The following is a 15000-nucleotide window of genomic DNA, read 5'->3' on the forward strand; positions in this document are numbered from 1 at the left end:
CCGTCGTCTCTGTGGAACGCTGGCGTTTATTCGCTGTCTGCAGAGTCATTCCAGGTCGGCGCCAAAAAGCTCCTTGTAGAGAGGAGGGAAGTGTGACCGCACGATGTCGGGGTAAATGGCTCTGAACGCAGACAGCTTCTCTGTGTGCCGACTGCAGCGCAGTGCAGACACCTTACTCTGAGCTGAGAGGGGGAGATGGTGAGGAGCAAGGAGGAGCATAGAGAGAGAGGGGAGTGATGGAAAGAGGAGGCAGAGACAGGAGAGAAGAGGACAAGAAAGAAGGGGAGGAAAGGTTTACTGAAGTGTTTGAACATGTTTCAGACAACAAAATGTACTTCAGTATAAGAAGGGAGTAACTAAGGTTTCACTCTGACTGCAGGTCACAGCGTCTCCACTAGAGGGAAGCACCAGGTACTTTTATTTTAATGTGCGTGTTCAGGTCGTCACCTTGTTCATCACGCCGTCCTCTCTCTGGTTCTTCTGCAGGACGTGTTGCAGAGCCAGCTGAGTCTTCTGCTGCAGCTTCTCCACCTGCAGCTTCCTGCAGCCAAGACCGGTCTACACACACACACACACACACACACACCACACACACACACACCACACACACACACACACGGATTATTCTCTGCAGGCTCGGCAGAGTGAAGGACTGTGTGATGATGAGACGTACCTGCGGAGAGCAGAATGAACGCTGAGAACAGAGCCAGCTCGTCCTCTGACAGGTGCAGTGAGCTCAGGCTTTTAGCAAAGTCGAAAACTGACGTGATGAGGTCATCACAACCTACACACACAAACCAAAACAACAACATTAAAACATGGGTTTGATCTGTACTTTGTTCCTGTTTGTAGATTAACTGAGAGTCTGAGAGTGTCTTTCTTTGCTCACCTAGCGCTTTGAAGACGTCCGGACCGGCGAATTTCCCGTCGAAGTAGACGGCGTTGTTCTGCGAGTCAAACACTCGACACATCCGAACAAAGACGACCTCCAGAGAACCTGAGAGAGGAGATACGGATCGTTACTTCCATGATGTCCTGCAGCTGAGTCACGTGACTCTGACATAACGTCCCTGTAAATATGTTTGTGACGCAGAAAGGACCAGGAGCCTGTTTCATGAAGAACTTTAAACTGAGTGTGTTCAGCCTGACGTGAGGGAAACCTTCAGCCAACCGCTTTAATAAGGGAGGTGAGGTGAGTTAAAGTTAGCTGTGAGTTAGGTCCTATTCATAAATGTTATACTCAAGAGTCTGTTACCACGGTAACTTAGTCTGAACATCACCTGGTTTTCTTCAAGAAACCCTGAGTCTGTCTCTGTCTCCTCCCCTTTACAAACACACTTTCACTTCCTCTTCAATCATTCATTCAGATCTTATCAGGCACATTTAAGGGGTCCTCTCTGAGTGAGTGATGATCAGCTGACTTGTTCTTTGATCAGGATCATGATGGTGAATCAGCTCAGCGGCTGCACCTACATGAAAATGAGTTGAACATTATTCACCTGTTTCTATCTGTGGCCTTTTTAAGAGTAATTAAATAATAAACCTCTGTGCTGTCTGGAACAGAAAAGAAGTTACTGCTCCTGACAGAGGTTCAGTGTGTATATAGGTGTATGGTTATGGGTGGATTGTATCAATTATTGGAACAATAACAGAAAAAAGTTGCTTTTGCTCTTGTAACTTGTAACTAAGAAGTCGACAGAATACACAGCCTGAAGTCCTGCATGATGTAACTGTAACTCATCACGATCCGGATAAAAGAACAAGTCAGCTGATCATCACTCAGACAAATGAGCCTGATAAGATCTGAATGAATGAGGAAGTGAAGGTGTGTCTGTAAAGGGGAGGATCAGAGACAAACTCTGGGATTCTTAAAGAAAATCAGGTGATGTTCACAGACAGTTACCATGGTAACAGACTCTGAACTGCCGCTCTGTTTGTGTCTAACTTTGTGTATCTGTGAGCTCCACCTGTTTTTTATCATTTGCAGCATTAAATATAATTCACTGAAGTAACTGTGTGTGAGTATTAATCTGTGACGTGTCACCCAGTGACCCACGCGACGCGCTCACCAGCCTTCAGCAGCACTATCTGGTCGTTCTGGCAGAGGTCCATAAAGCCGTCGATGCGCTTGGCGAACTCCACCACGTACTGGATGGCCTCAGTGATCTTCAGTGCACACAGCTGCCACATGACCTCCCTTGGCTGCAAAGGTAGAAGCAGAACCAGGGTGAGGGCTTTATAACAGGGTCTGCGTTATGTGAACAGCTGGTGTTGGTCTGGACGTCTACAGGAGCAAGTAAAACCTTATAAGAAAGTCAAATTTATGGAGAAAAAAAGGAATTTAGGAGAAAACCAATCACAATTTTCCAAGAATAATAGTCACAAATGTATAAGAATGAATGTCACAGTGATGGATGGAGGAAAGCTCACCTTGCTCTGGTAGCTCTCCACCTCGTCCTGCAGGAAGCTCTGCCAGCTCATCTGCTGCAGCTCCTCCTTCAGGTACTGACACGTCTCCAGGTGAGACTTGGAGATGATCTGAGACAGGTGATCTGAAACACACAGCGGAGGGCAGGTGAACACAACAACGCAGTTTGTTTAGCCGGCAGAGAAAGGCTTGTTTCGATCGGCAACACAATATGAGGGAGGTGGAGTCTGAAAGGTCTGAAAATGCTTTCCATGTGTTCACTGTATGGAGCCCTACACTGAACTGGGAGGAGTGAGTGATGTTAGACACAGCCCCGGTTTGAGATTTGAAAGGATCAAACTTTTTGTAGGGAGGAGTCAACAGTGTTTTCATGAAGGTTAGTTCACTAACATGAGCGCCCCCTGCTGGCCTGGTTCTATTATCTTGATTTAAAGATGACTTAGAACTAAATAAAGGTAAAAGCCTGACGTATTTAAAGGTCTATATTGTACAAGTCTTTACGCAGTTCTTCTTCTAACCTTCATCCAAACTTTTATTCTCTGTCAGCAAAATGTTTGTGATGGCAGATAAAAATAAACTTGGAGTAAACAGTTAATCAGCCTCTGTGCTGCTGCTTGTTGTTGAATATTAAAGACCAAAACAAGGTCACAGTGAAGTCTGTTTGTGGATGGGTTATTACAATAAATGCTTTTGTCGAAGAGACAAAAAAAATGAATTAAATAAAAATCTCCAGGGACAATGAAAAGATGATTTCCCCCATCGAGCGCCCTGCCTCGTCCCAATTGGCCCTAATTAACAGACAGCTAATTACCACACAGAGATTTTAATGAGCTCTGAAGATGAGTTTCCAGCCTCCTGCTATTTTAAACCAGCTCTGTTCGCCCCTCAGTGCTCTCCTCTGGCTCTGCCATCATTTCTCTTTCATGATCTTTCCTCATCTTCTGTTTGTTTTTAAATAAATACATTGTGCTCATACTGCGTACTGTACTCTTTGGATTACAGTGACACTTATACTCTACTTAACTGCATTTAATGTAACTTGATACCTCTGGCACAAGAAGTTCCTTCGGGATTAATAAAGTTTTATCTTATCTTATCTTAAATACATTCATAACTACAACATTAAATAATTCATTCACTATGTCATAAAATTGATGATGATTCACTACATTATGGTTGAACGTCTCCTCTATCATTATAGTGAGTTTCAGGAGAAAATGCTGCAGAATTATGGAGAGATGGAAGGTTGAATTGGCACTAAAATCAGAATTTTTGAGAAATTCTCAGTTTTTAAAAACTCACCATAAATAATCCATAAAAGCTGCAGATGATATTTCACTGGATTATTGTTGAAGAAGGTCTCTTGTATTTTATAGTGAGTTTCATTAAAACATATTGCAGAATTATGGAGAGATGGAAGGTTGAATTGGCACTAAAATCAGAATTTTTGAGAAATTCTCAGTTTTTAAAAATTCACCATAAATAATCCATAAAAGCTGCAGATGATATTTCACTGGATTCATGTTACAGAAGGTCTCCTCTATCATTACAGTGAGTTTCATGAGAAAATACTGCAGAATTATGGAGAGATGGAAGGTTGAATTGACACTAAAATCCGGATTTTTGAGAAATTCTCAGTACTGATTTAATCAGATCATAACCTCAACTTTAAGGGTGTTTTGTCTTTTTAACATTTTAGTTTTTTATAAATACACAGATGAATATATATTTAAAATTAAATATTTGTTGTATTTTTTCATATATTCAGTATTTGATCAGTTCAGAGGTGTGCCTTCAATCTATTTGTCAGATAAATATTGAATATTTCTGGGATTATATAACCTGTCCTTTCACTGGCTGAGCTGAATACTTGATTCTGATTGGTCAGTTTTGTGATCTGTTATTTGAAGAGCAGGTCGTTGCTAAGCATTACAGGCTGTTGCTAGGGCGATGAGGACCGATGCGACGCTTACCGAGCTCGGCCATGGACACGGTGGGCGATGCATCTCCGTCGCTGAAGGAGCAGTACGGCAGGAAGCCATTACCGGATCCGTAGTCGCACAGCGGTTCCGGTTTGATGCCGTTGATGTCGAGCCCTGATTGGTCCGGAGACGGCTGGATGTCCAGGTAGAACCCTCCTCCTCCTCCTCCTCCTCCTTCTCCTCCTGAGTCTCCCTGTTTTAAGAAAAATGGCAGACATGTACAACGCTGCTACATTTTTTATCTTTAGAAGTTAAAGTCCACAGACCTTCGACGACAGAGATCCTCCCTCAGGTGAGTCCTGCTCCATGTAGCGGCCCGCGTCATCAGAGAGCTCCGTCAGGCCCGTGGACAGGGTGTAGTGGGGGCAGTGACTCTTGCTCGCCCGGGCTCGGGCTGCTGAGGCTGGGCCGGGACAGAAGCAGGGGGCCCTGCTGCTGCTGCTGCTGGAGGCGGTGCTTCTGGACCTCGGCGTACAGACTGTCACGCTGCTTCTTAGACATCCGACCAAACTTCACAGCTGTGGAGAGACGTGAGGGGAAAAGCACTGATTGGCTGCTGTAAATTAACCCTTTATCTGCAGGAATGAGGAGAAACAGCTGAAAACCTGCAAACATCATGAAAAGAGTTCATATTTTGTTTTGATTGATCTTAGAAAATGTTTAATTAATGTGTAATTTAAATAAAGATAATAATCATAATTATTCATTAACATTTCATGATGTATGTGATGAATGGAAAACATGATTAATTGATATTTGTGAATATCTGTTGACTTTGAGACTGAACAGCCTGATTTCACTTGTATCACACACAGTTCTGCTGAGCTGCTGTGTGTGTGTTCATGTGTGTGTGTGTTCATATGTGTGTGTTCATGTGTGTGTTCGTGTGTGTTCATGTGTGTGTTGGTGTGTGTGTGTGTGTGAGTGTTCATTTGTGTGTGTTCATATGTATGTGTGAGTGTTCATGTGTGTGTGAGTGTTCATATGTGTGTGTGTGTGTGTGTGTTCATATGTGTGTGTGTGTGTGTGTTCATGTGTGTGTTCGTGTGTGTTCATGTGTGTGTTGGTGTGTGTGTGTGTTCATGTGTGTGTGTGTGTGTGTGTGAGTGTTCATGTGTGTGTGAGTGTTCATGTGTGAGTGTTCATATGTGTGTGTGTTCATATGTGTGTGTGCGTGTGTTCATGTGTGTGTGTGTGTGTGTTCATATGTGTATGTGTGTGTGTGTTCATATGTGTGTGTGTGTGTGTTCATATGTGTGTGTGTGTGTGTGTGTTCATATGTGTGTGTGTTCATATGTATGTGTGAGTGTTCATGTGTGTGTGAGTGTTCATATGTGTGTGTGTTCATATGTGTGTGTGTTCATATGTGTGTGTGTGTGTGTTCATATGTGTGTGTGTGTGTGTGTTCATGTGTGTGTGTGAGTGTTCATATGTGTGTGTGTGTGTGTTCATATGTGTGTGTGTGTGTGTGTGTGTTTATGTGTGTGTGTTCATGTGTGTGTGTGAGTGTTCATGTGTGTGTGTGTTCATATGTGTGTGTTCATGTGTGTGTTCGTGTGTGTTCATGTGTGTGTTGGTGTGTGTTCATGTGTGTGTGTGTGTGTGAGTGTCCGTGTGTGTGTGTTCATATGTATGTGTGAGTGTTCATGTGTGTGAGTGTTCATGTGTGAGTGTGTTCATATGTGTGTGTGTGTTCATATGTGTGTGTGTGTGTGAGTGTTCATATGTGTGTGTGTGTGTGTGTTCATGTGTGTGTGTTTATATGTGTGTGTGTGTTCATGTGTGTGTGTGTGTGTTCATGTGTGTGTTGGTGTGTGTGTGTGTGTGTGAGTGTTCATGTGTGTGTGTGTTCATATGTGTGTGTGTGTGTGTGTTCATGTGTGTGTGTGTGAGTGTTCATATGTGTATGTGTGTGTGTGTTCATGTGTGTGTGTGTGTTCATATGTGTGTGTGTGTTCATATGTATGTGTGAGTGTTCATGTGTGTGTGAGTGTTCATGTGTGAGTGTTCATATGTGTGTGTGTGTTCATATGTGTGTGTGTGTTCATATGTGTGTGTGTGTGTGTGTGTTCATATGTGTGTGTGTGTGTGTGTTCATGTGTGTGTGTGAGTGTTCATATGTGTGTGTGTGTTCATATGTGTGTGTGTGTGTGTTCATGTGTGTGTGTGTGTTTATGTGTGTGTGTGTTCATGTGTGTGTGTGTTCATGTGTGTGTTCATATGTGTGTGAGTGTGTGTGTGTGTGTTGTGTGAGTGTGTGTGTTCATATGTGTGTGTGTGTGTGTGTGTGTGTGTGTGTGTTCATATGTGTGTGTGTGTGTGTTCATGTGTGTGTTCATATGTGTGTGTTCGTGTGTGTGTGTGTGTGTGAGTGTGTGTGTTCATGTGTGTGTGTTCATGTGTGTGTGTTCATATGTGTGAGTGTGTTCATGTGTGTGTTCATGTGTGTTCAAGTGTGTTCATGTGTGTGTGTTCGTGTGTGTGTGTTCATGTGTGTGTTCGTGTGTTCATGTGTGTGTTCATATGTGTGTGTGTGTTCATGTGTTCATGTGTGTGTGTGTTTGTGTGTGTGTTCGTGTGTTCATTTGTGTGTGTTCATATGTGTGTGTGTTCATGTGTGTGTTCGTGTGTGTGTGTTCATGTGTGTGTGTGTGTGTGTTCATATGTGTGTGTGTGTGTGTGTGTGTTCATGTGTGTGAGTGTTCATGTGTGTGTGTGTGTGAGTGTTCATGTGTGTGTGTGTTCATATGTATGTGTGAGTGTTCATGTGTGTGTGTGTGTTCATATGTGTGTGTTCGTGTGTGTTCATGTGTGTGTTGGTGTGTGTGTGTGTGTGTGTGAGTGTTCATGTGTGTGGTGTTCATATGTGTGTGTGTTCATGTGTGTGTGTGAGTGTTCATATGTGTATGTGTGTGTGTGTTCATATGTGTGTGTGTGTGTGTTCATATGTGTGTGTGTGTGTGTTCATGTGTGTGTGAGTGTTCATGTGTGTGTTCATATGTGTGTGAGTGTGTGTGTGAGTGTTCATGTGTGTGTGTTCATATGTGTGTGTGTGTGTGTTCATGTGTGTGTGTGAGTGTTCATATGTGTGTGTGTGTTCATATGTGTGTGTGTGTGTGTGTTCATATGTGTGTGTGTTCATATGTATGTGTGAGTGTTCATGTGTGTGTGAGTGTTCATGTGTGAGTGTTCATATGTGTGTGTGTGTTCATATGTGTGTGTGTGTTCATATGTGTGTGTGTGTGTGTGTGTTCATATGTGTGTGTGTGTGTGAGTGTTCATGTGTGTGTGTGTTCATATGTATGTGTGAGTGTTCATGTGTGTGTGTGTGTTCATATGTGTGTGTTCGTGTGTTCATGTGTGTGTGGTGTGTGTGTGTGTTCATGTGTGTGTGTGTGTGTGTGAGTGTTCATGTGTGTGTGAGTGTTCATGTGTGAGTGTTCATATGTGTGTGTGTTCATATGTGTGTGTGTGTGTGTGTTCATGTGTGTGTGTGTGTGAGTGTTCATATGTGTATGTGTGTGTGTGTTCATATGTGTGTGTGTGTGTGTGTTCATATGTGTGTGTGTGTTCATATGTGTGTGTGTTCATATGTGGTGGTTGTGTGTGTTCATATGTGTGTGTGTGTTCATATGTATGTGTGAGTGTTCATGTGTGTGTGAGTGTTCATGTGTGAGTGTTCATATGTGTGTGTGTTCATATGTTGTGTGTGTGTTCATATGTGTGTGTGTGTTTGGTGTGTGTGTGTGTTGTGTGTTCATGTGTGTGTGTGTGAGTGTTCATATGTGGTGGTGTGTGTGTGTGTTCATATGTGGTGTGTGTGTGTTCATGTGGTGATTGTGTGTGTGTGTTTATGTGTGTGTGGTTCATGTGTGTGTGTGAGTGTTTCATGTTGTGTTCATATGTGTGTGAGTGTGTGTTGTGTGTGTGTGGTGTGAGTGTGTGTGTTCATATGTGTGTGTGTGTGTGTGTGTGTTCATATGTGTGTGTGTGTGTGTGTTCATGTGTGTGTGTGTGTGTTCATATGTGTGTGTGTGTGTGTGTGTTCATATTGTGTGTGTGTTGTGTGTGTGTGTGTGTGTGTGTGTGTGTTTATGTGTGTGTGTGTTCATGTGTGTGTGTGAGTGTTCATGTGAGTGTTCATGTGTGTGTTCATATGTGTGTGGTGTGTGTGTGTGTGTGTGTGAGTGTGTGTGTGAGTGTGTGTGTTCATATGTGTGTGTGTGTGTGTGTGTGTGTGTTCATATGTGTGTGTGTGTGTGTGTGTTCTTTGGAGTTATCTTTGTGATCAAGAACATGTCGTTTGTCTCTCATATTAAGCAGGTCTCCAGGACCGCTTTCTTTCACCTGCGTAATATTACTAAGATCCGGAGCATCCTCTCTCAGAGTGATGCTGAAAAGCTCATCCATGCTTTGTCACTGCAAGACTGGAACTACTGCAACTCTTTATTGTCAGGATGTCCACATTAACTGCCATCAACATCATGCAGCTGATCCAGAACGCAGCAGCTAGAGTTCTGACAGGAAGCAGCCAAAGGGATCATATCTCTCCTGTTCTAGCGTCTCTTCACCTGCTCCAGTGGGACCTCAAGAATACACTTCAAGATCCTTCTTCTAACCTACAAGGCTCTTCATGGACTTGCTCCATTGTATCTGCAGGACCTGATTGTACCATATGTTCCTAATAGGACACTCAGATCTCTGAGTGCAGGTTTACTAGTAGTTCTAGGATTCATAGAAGTAGAATGGGAGGACGAGCTTTCAGCTATCAGGCACCGCTATTATGGAACCAGTTACCAATCTGGGTCCGAGAGGCAGACACTGCCTCCACCTTTAAGACTAGACTTAAAAACTTTTCTGTTTAGTAAGGCGTACAGTTAGCCTTAGACCTAGTGTGTAGCACAGCTATGCTGCTCTAGGCCTAGCGTTGTCGGGGGGCACAACATGATCCACTGAGCAGTTTCCCTCTCACCCTCTAACCTCTCCTTTTCTCTCCTTAGTCTGGCTCACACTGGTCTCAAGACCTGGATGATGACCTGCAGTCCGGCCCGTGAAGTCTCTCTTGCTCTACGTGTCGGGGGGCACAAACACGATCCTCTGAACACCCTCTGACCTCTCCTCCACTCTCCTTAGTCTGGATCATACTGGGTAATATCGTCTCATAATCTGTGTTAACTGTCTTCCTTGTAGTTCTGTGCCATCGCTCATCGCTCTCTCTCTTTGCAGGTCTCAAGACCTGCATACTGACCTGCAGTCTCTCCTGTGCTCATCGACTTCACTAGCCCCTGCTGCTCATCTTTACTATCAAATTACTATTCCTACTTATGGACCGACGATATATATAGATCTATTACAATATAATCACTGTTTCATCTTGCTGTCATGTTTGCTCTGTACTGTATCATGTTTGTATCATGTTTGCTCCTCTCTCTCTCTCTCTCTCTTTCTCCTTCATCCTCTCTCTCTCTCTCTCTCTCTCCCTCATCTCTCTTACTAGCAGCAGGTCTGGTTCCCCCTTAAGTTGACGGGTCCTGCTCAAGGTTTCTTCCTCTTAAAGGGAGTTTTTCCTTGCCACAGTGCTCTTAGGGGGGTTCCTGTGAAGCGCTTTGAGACAATGTCTGATTGTAATATGCGCTATATAAATAAAACTGAATTGAATTGAAAATTGAATATGTGTGTGTGTGTGTGTGTGTGTTCATGTGTGTGTGTTCATATGTGTGTGTTCGTGTGTGTTCATGTGTGTGTTGGTGTGTGTGTGTGTTCATGTGTTTGTGTGTGTGTGTGTGTGTGTGTGTGTGTGTGTGTGTTCATGTGTGTGTGTGTGTGTCTGTGTGTGTGTGTGTGTTCTATGTGTGTGTGTTCATATGTATGTGTGAGTGTTCATGTGTGTGTGAGTGTTCATGTGAGTGTGTGTTCATATGTGTGTGTGTGTTCATATGTGTGTGTGTGTGTGTGTTCATATGTGTGTGTGTGTTCATATGTATGTGTGAGTGTTCATGTGTGTGTGAGTGTTCATGTGTGAGTGTGTGTTCATATGTGTGTGTGTGTTCATATGTGTGTGTGTGTGTGTGTGTTCATATGTGTGTGAGTGTTCATGTGTGAGTGTTCATATGTGTGTGTGTGTTCATATGTGTGTGTGTGTGTGTGTGTTCATGTGTGTGTGTGAGTGTTCATATGTGTGTGTGTGTGTGTTTGTGTGTTCATGTGTGTGTGTGTGTTCATGTGTGTGTGTGTGTGTTCATGTGTGTTGTGTGTTCATATGTGTGTGTTCGTGTGTTTCATGTGTGTGTGGTGTGTGTGTGTTCATGTGTGTGTGTGTGTGTGTGTGAGTGTTCATGTGTGAGTGTTCATATGTGTGTGTGTTCATATGTGTGTGTGTGTGAGTGTTCATATGTGTATGTGTGTGTGTGTTCATATGTGTGTGTGTGTGTGTGTTCATATGTGTGTGTGTGTTCATATGTATGTGTGAGTGTTCATGTGTGTGTGAGTGTTCATGTGTGAGTGGTGTGTTCATATGTGTGTGTGTGTTCATATGTGTGTGTGTGGTGTCATATGTGTGTGAGTGTTCATGTGTGAGTGTTCATATGTGTGTGTGTTCATTGTGTGTGTGTGTGTGTTCATATGTGTGTGTGTGTGTGTGTGTTCATGTGTGTTGTGTGAGTGTTCATATGTGTGTGTGTGTTCATATGTGTGTGTGTGTGTCTGTGTGTGTGTGTGTGTGTGTTTTCATATGTGTGTGAGTGTGTGTGAGTGTGTGTGTTCATGTGTGTGTGTGTGTGTGTTCATATGTGTGTGTGTGTGTTCATGTGTGTGTGAGTGTTCATGTGTGTGTGTGTGTGGGTGTTCATGTGTGTGTGTGTGTGTGTTCATGCGTGTGTGTGTTTGTGTGTGTGTGTTCATGTCTGTGTGTGTTTGTGTGTGTTCATGTGTGTGTTCGTGTGTGTTCATGTGTGTGAGTGTGTGTGTTCATGTGTGTGTGTGTGTTCATATGTGTGAGTGTGTTCATGTGTGTGTTCATGTGTGTTCAAGTGTGTTCATGTGTGTGTGTTCGTGTGTGTGTGTTCATGTGTGGTTCGTGTGTTATGTGTGTGTGTTCATATGTGTGTGTGTCGTGTTCATGTGTGTGTGGTGTTTGTGTGTGTGTTCGTGTGTTTCATTTGTGTGTTCATATGTGTGTGGGTGTTCATGTGTGGTGTTCTATGTGTGTGGTGTGTGTTTGGTGTGTGGGTTCATGTGTGTGAGTGTTCATGTGTGTGTGTTTGTGTGATTGTTCATGTGTGTGTGTTCATTGTATGTGATGTTCATGTGTGTGTGTGTGTGTTCATATGTGTGTGTTCGTGTGTGTTCGTGTGTGTGTGGTGTGTGTGTGTGTGTGGTGTTCATGTGTGTGTGTGTTCATATGTGTGTGTGTGTTCGTGTGTGTGTGTGAGTGTTCATATGTGTATGTGTGTGTGTGTTCATATGTGTGTGTGTGTCATATGTGTGTGTGTTCATATGTATGTGTGAGTGTTCATGTGTGTGTGTGTTCATGTGTGTGTTCATATGTGTGTGTGTGTTCATATGTGTGTGTGTTCATATGTGTGTGTGTGTGTGTGTGTGTTGTTCATATGTGTGTGTGTGTTCATGTGTGTGTGTGTGTTCATATGTGTGTGTGTGTGTGTTGTCATATGTGTGTGTGGTGTGTTCATGTGTGTGTGTGAGTGTTCATGTGTGTTCTATGTGTGTGTGTGTGTTGAGTGTTCATGTGTGTGTGTGTTCATATGTGTGGTGTGTGTGTGTTCATGTGGTGTGTGTGTGAGTGTTCATATGTGTATGTGTGTGTGTGTCATATGTGTGTGTGTGGTGTGTTCATATGTGTGTGTGTGTTCATATGTATGTGTGAGTGTTCATGTGTGGAGTGTTCATATGTATGTGTGTGTGTTCATGTGTGTGTGTGTGTGTTCATATGTGTGTGTGTGTGTGTTCATGTGTGTGTGTGAGTGTTCATATGTGTGTGTGTGTGTGTGTTCATATGTGTGTGTGTGTGTGTGTTCATGTGTGTGTGTGTGTGTGTGTTTATGTGTGTGTGTGTTCATGTGTGTGTGTGTGTGTTCATGTGTGTGTTCATGTGTGTGAGTGTGTGTGTTGTGTGTGTGGTGGTGTTGTGTCAATCTGTGTGTGTGTGTGTGTGTGTGTGTGTGTGTGTGTGTGTGAGTGTGTGTGTTCATATGTGTTGTTCTGTGTGTTCATGTGTGTTGGTGTGTGTGTGTGTTCATGTGTGTGTGTGTGTGAGTGTTCATGTGTGTGTGTGTGTTCATGTGTGAGTGTTCATATGTGTGTGTTCATATGTGTGTGTGTGTGAGTGTTCATATGTGTATGTGTGTGTGTGTTCATGTGTGTGTGTGTGTTTATGTGTGTGTGTGTTCATGTGTGTGTGTGAGTGTTCATGTGAGTGTTCATGTGTGTGTTCATATGTGTGTGAGTGTGTGTGTGTGTGAGTGTGGTGTGTGTGTGTGTGTTCATGTGTGTGTGGTGTGTGTGTGTGTCATATGTGGTGTGTGTGTTCTTGGAGTTATCTTTGATCAAGACATGTCGTTTGTCTCTCATATTAAGCAGGTCTCCCGGACGCTTTCTTTCACCTGCGTAATATTACTAAGATCAGGAGCATCCTCTCTCAGAGTGATGCTGAAAAGCTCATCCATGCTTTTGTCACTTCAAGACTGGACTACTGCAACTCTTTATTGTCAGGATGTCCACATTACTCCTATCAACAGTCTGCAGCTGATCCAGAACGCAGCAGCTAGAGTTCTGACAGGAAGCAGCCAAAGGGATCATATCTCTCCTGTCCTAGCGTCTCTTCACTGGCTCCCAGTGGACTCAAGAATACACTTCAAGATCCTTCTTCTAACCTACAAGGCTCTTCATGGACTTGCTCCATTGTTATCTGCAGGACCTGATTGTACCATATGTTCCTAATAGGACACTCAGATCTCTGAGTGCAGGTTTACTTGTAGTTCCTAGGATTCATAGAAGTAGAATGGGAGGACGAGCTTTCAGCTATCAGGCACCGCTATTATGGAACCAGTTACCAATCTGGGTCCGAGAGGCAGACACTGCCTCCACCTTTAAGACTAGACTTAAAACCTTTTCTGTTTAGTAAGGCGTACAGTTAGCCTTAGACCTAGTGTGTAGCACAGCTATGCTGCTCTAGGCCTACGTTGTCGGGGGGGCACAAACATGATCCCTGAGCAGTTTCCCTCTCACCCTCTAACCTCTCCTTTTCTCTCCTTAGTCTGGCTCACACTGGTCTCAAGACCTGGATGATGACCTGCAGTCCGGGCCCGTGAAGTCTCTCTTGCTCTACGTTGTCGGGTGGCACAAACCCGATCCTCTGAACACCCTCTGACCTCTCCTCCACTCTCCTTAGTCTGGATCATACTGGGTAATATCGTCTCATAATCTGTGTTAACTGTCTTCCTGTAGTTCTGTGCCTCGCTCTCGCTCTCCTCTCTTTGCAGGTCTCAAGACCTGCATACTGACCTGCAGTCTCTCCTGTGCTCATCGACTTCACTAGCCCCTGCTGCTCATCTTTACTATCAAATTACTATTCCTACTTATGGACCGACGATATATATAGATATCATTACAATATAATCACTGTTTCATCTTGCTGTCATGTTTGCTCTGTACTGTATCATGTTTGTATCATGTTGCTCCTCTCTCTCTCTCTCTCTTTCTCCTTCATCCTCTCATCTCTCTCTCTCTCTCCCTCATCCTCTCTGCTAGCACAGGACTGGTTTCCCCCCTTAAGTTGACGGGTCCTGCTCAGGTTTCTTCCTCTTAAAGGGAGTTTTCCTTGCCACAGTGCTCTTAGGGGGGTTCCTGTGAAGCGCTTTGAGACAATGTCTGATTGTAATATGCGCTATATAAATAAAACTGAATTGAATTGAAAATTGAATATGTGTGTGTGTGTGTGTGTGTGTTCATGTGTGTGTGTTCATATGTGTGTGTTCGTGTGTGTTCATGTGTGTGTTGGTGTGTGTGTGTGTTCATGTGTGTGTGTGTGTGTGTGTGTGAGTGTTCATGTGTGTGTGTGTGTTCATGTGTGAGTGTTCATATGTGTGTGTGTGTTCATATGTGTGTGTGTGAGTGTTCATATGTGTATGTGTGTGTGTGTTTCATATGTGTGTGTGTGTGTGTTCATATGTGTGTGTGTGTTTCATATGTATGTGTGAGTGTTCATGTGTGTGTGAGTGTTCATGTGTGAGTGTGTGTTCATATGTGTTTGTGTGTGTTCATATGTGTGTGTGTGTGTGTGTGTTCATATGTGTGTGAGTGTTCATGTGTGAGTGTTCATATGTGTGTGTGTGTTCATATGTGTGTGTGTTCATATGTGTGTGTGTGTGTGTGTGTTCATATGTGTGTGTGGTGTGTGTGTGTGTTCATGTGTGTGTGTGTGAGTGTTCATATGTGTGTGTGTGTGGGTGTGTTCATATGTGTGTGTGTGTGTGTTCATGTGTGTGTGTGTGTGTTCATGTGTGTGTGTGAGTGTTCATGTGTGTGTTCATATGTGTGTGAGTGTGTGTGAGTGTGTGTGTTCATATGTGTGTG

At 43.5% G+C, this 15000-nt stretch overlaps 1 pseudogene; it reads right to left on the reverse strand.

Moving 5' to 3' along the window:
* Positions 1–45: 45 nt before the first annotated feature.
* LOC114433587 (nuclear receptor ROR-alpha A-like) overlaps positions 46–15000 on the reverse strand; it is a 68295-nt pseudogene continuing 53340 nt past the window's right edge.

This window comes from Parambassis ranga, chromosome 3 (assembly GCF_900634625.1).
Source record: "Parambassis ranga chromosome 3, fParRan2.1, whole genome shotgun sequence".
NCBI lineage: Eukaryota > Metazoa > Chordata > Actinopteri > Ambassidae > Parambassis > Parambassis ranga.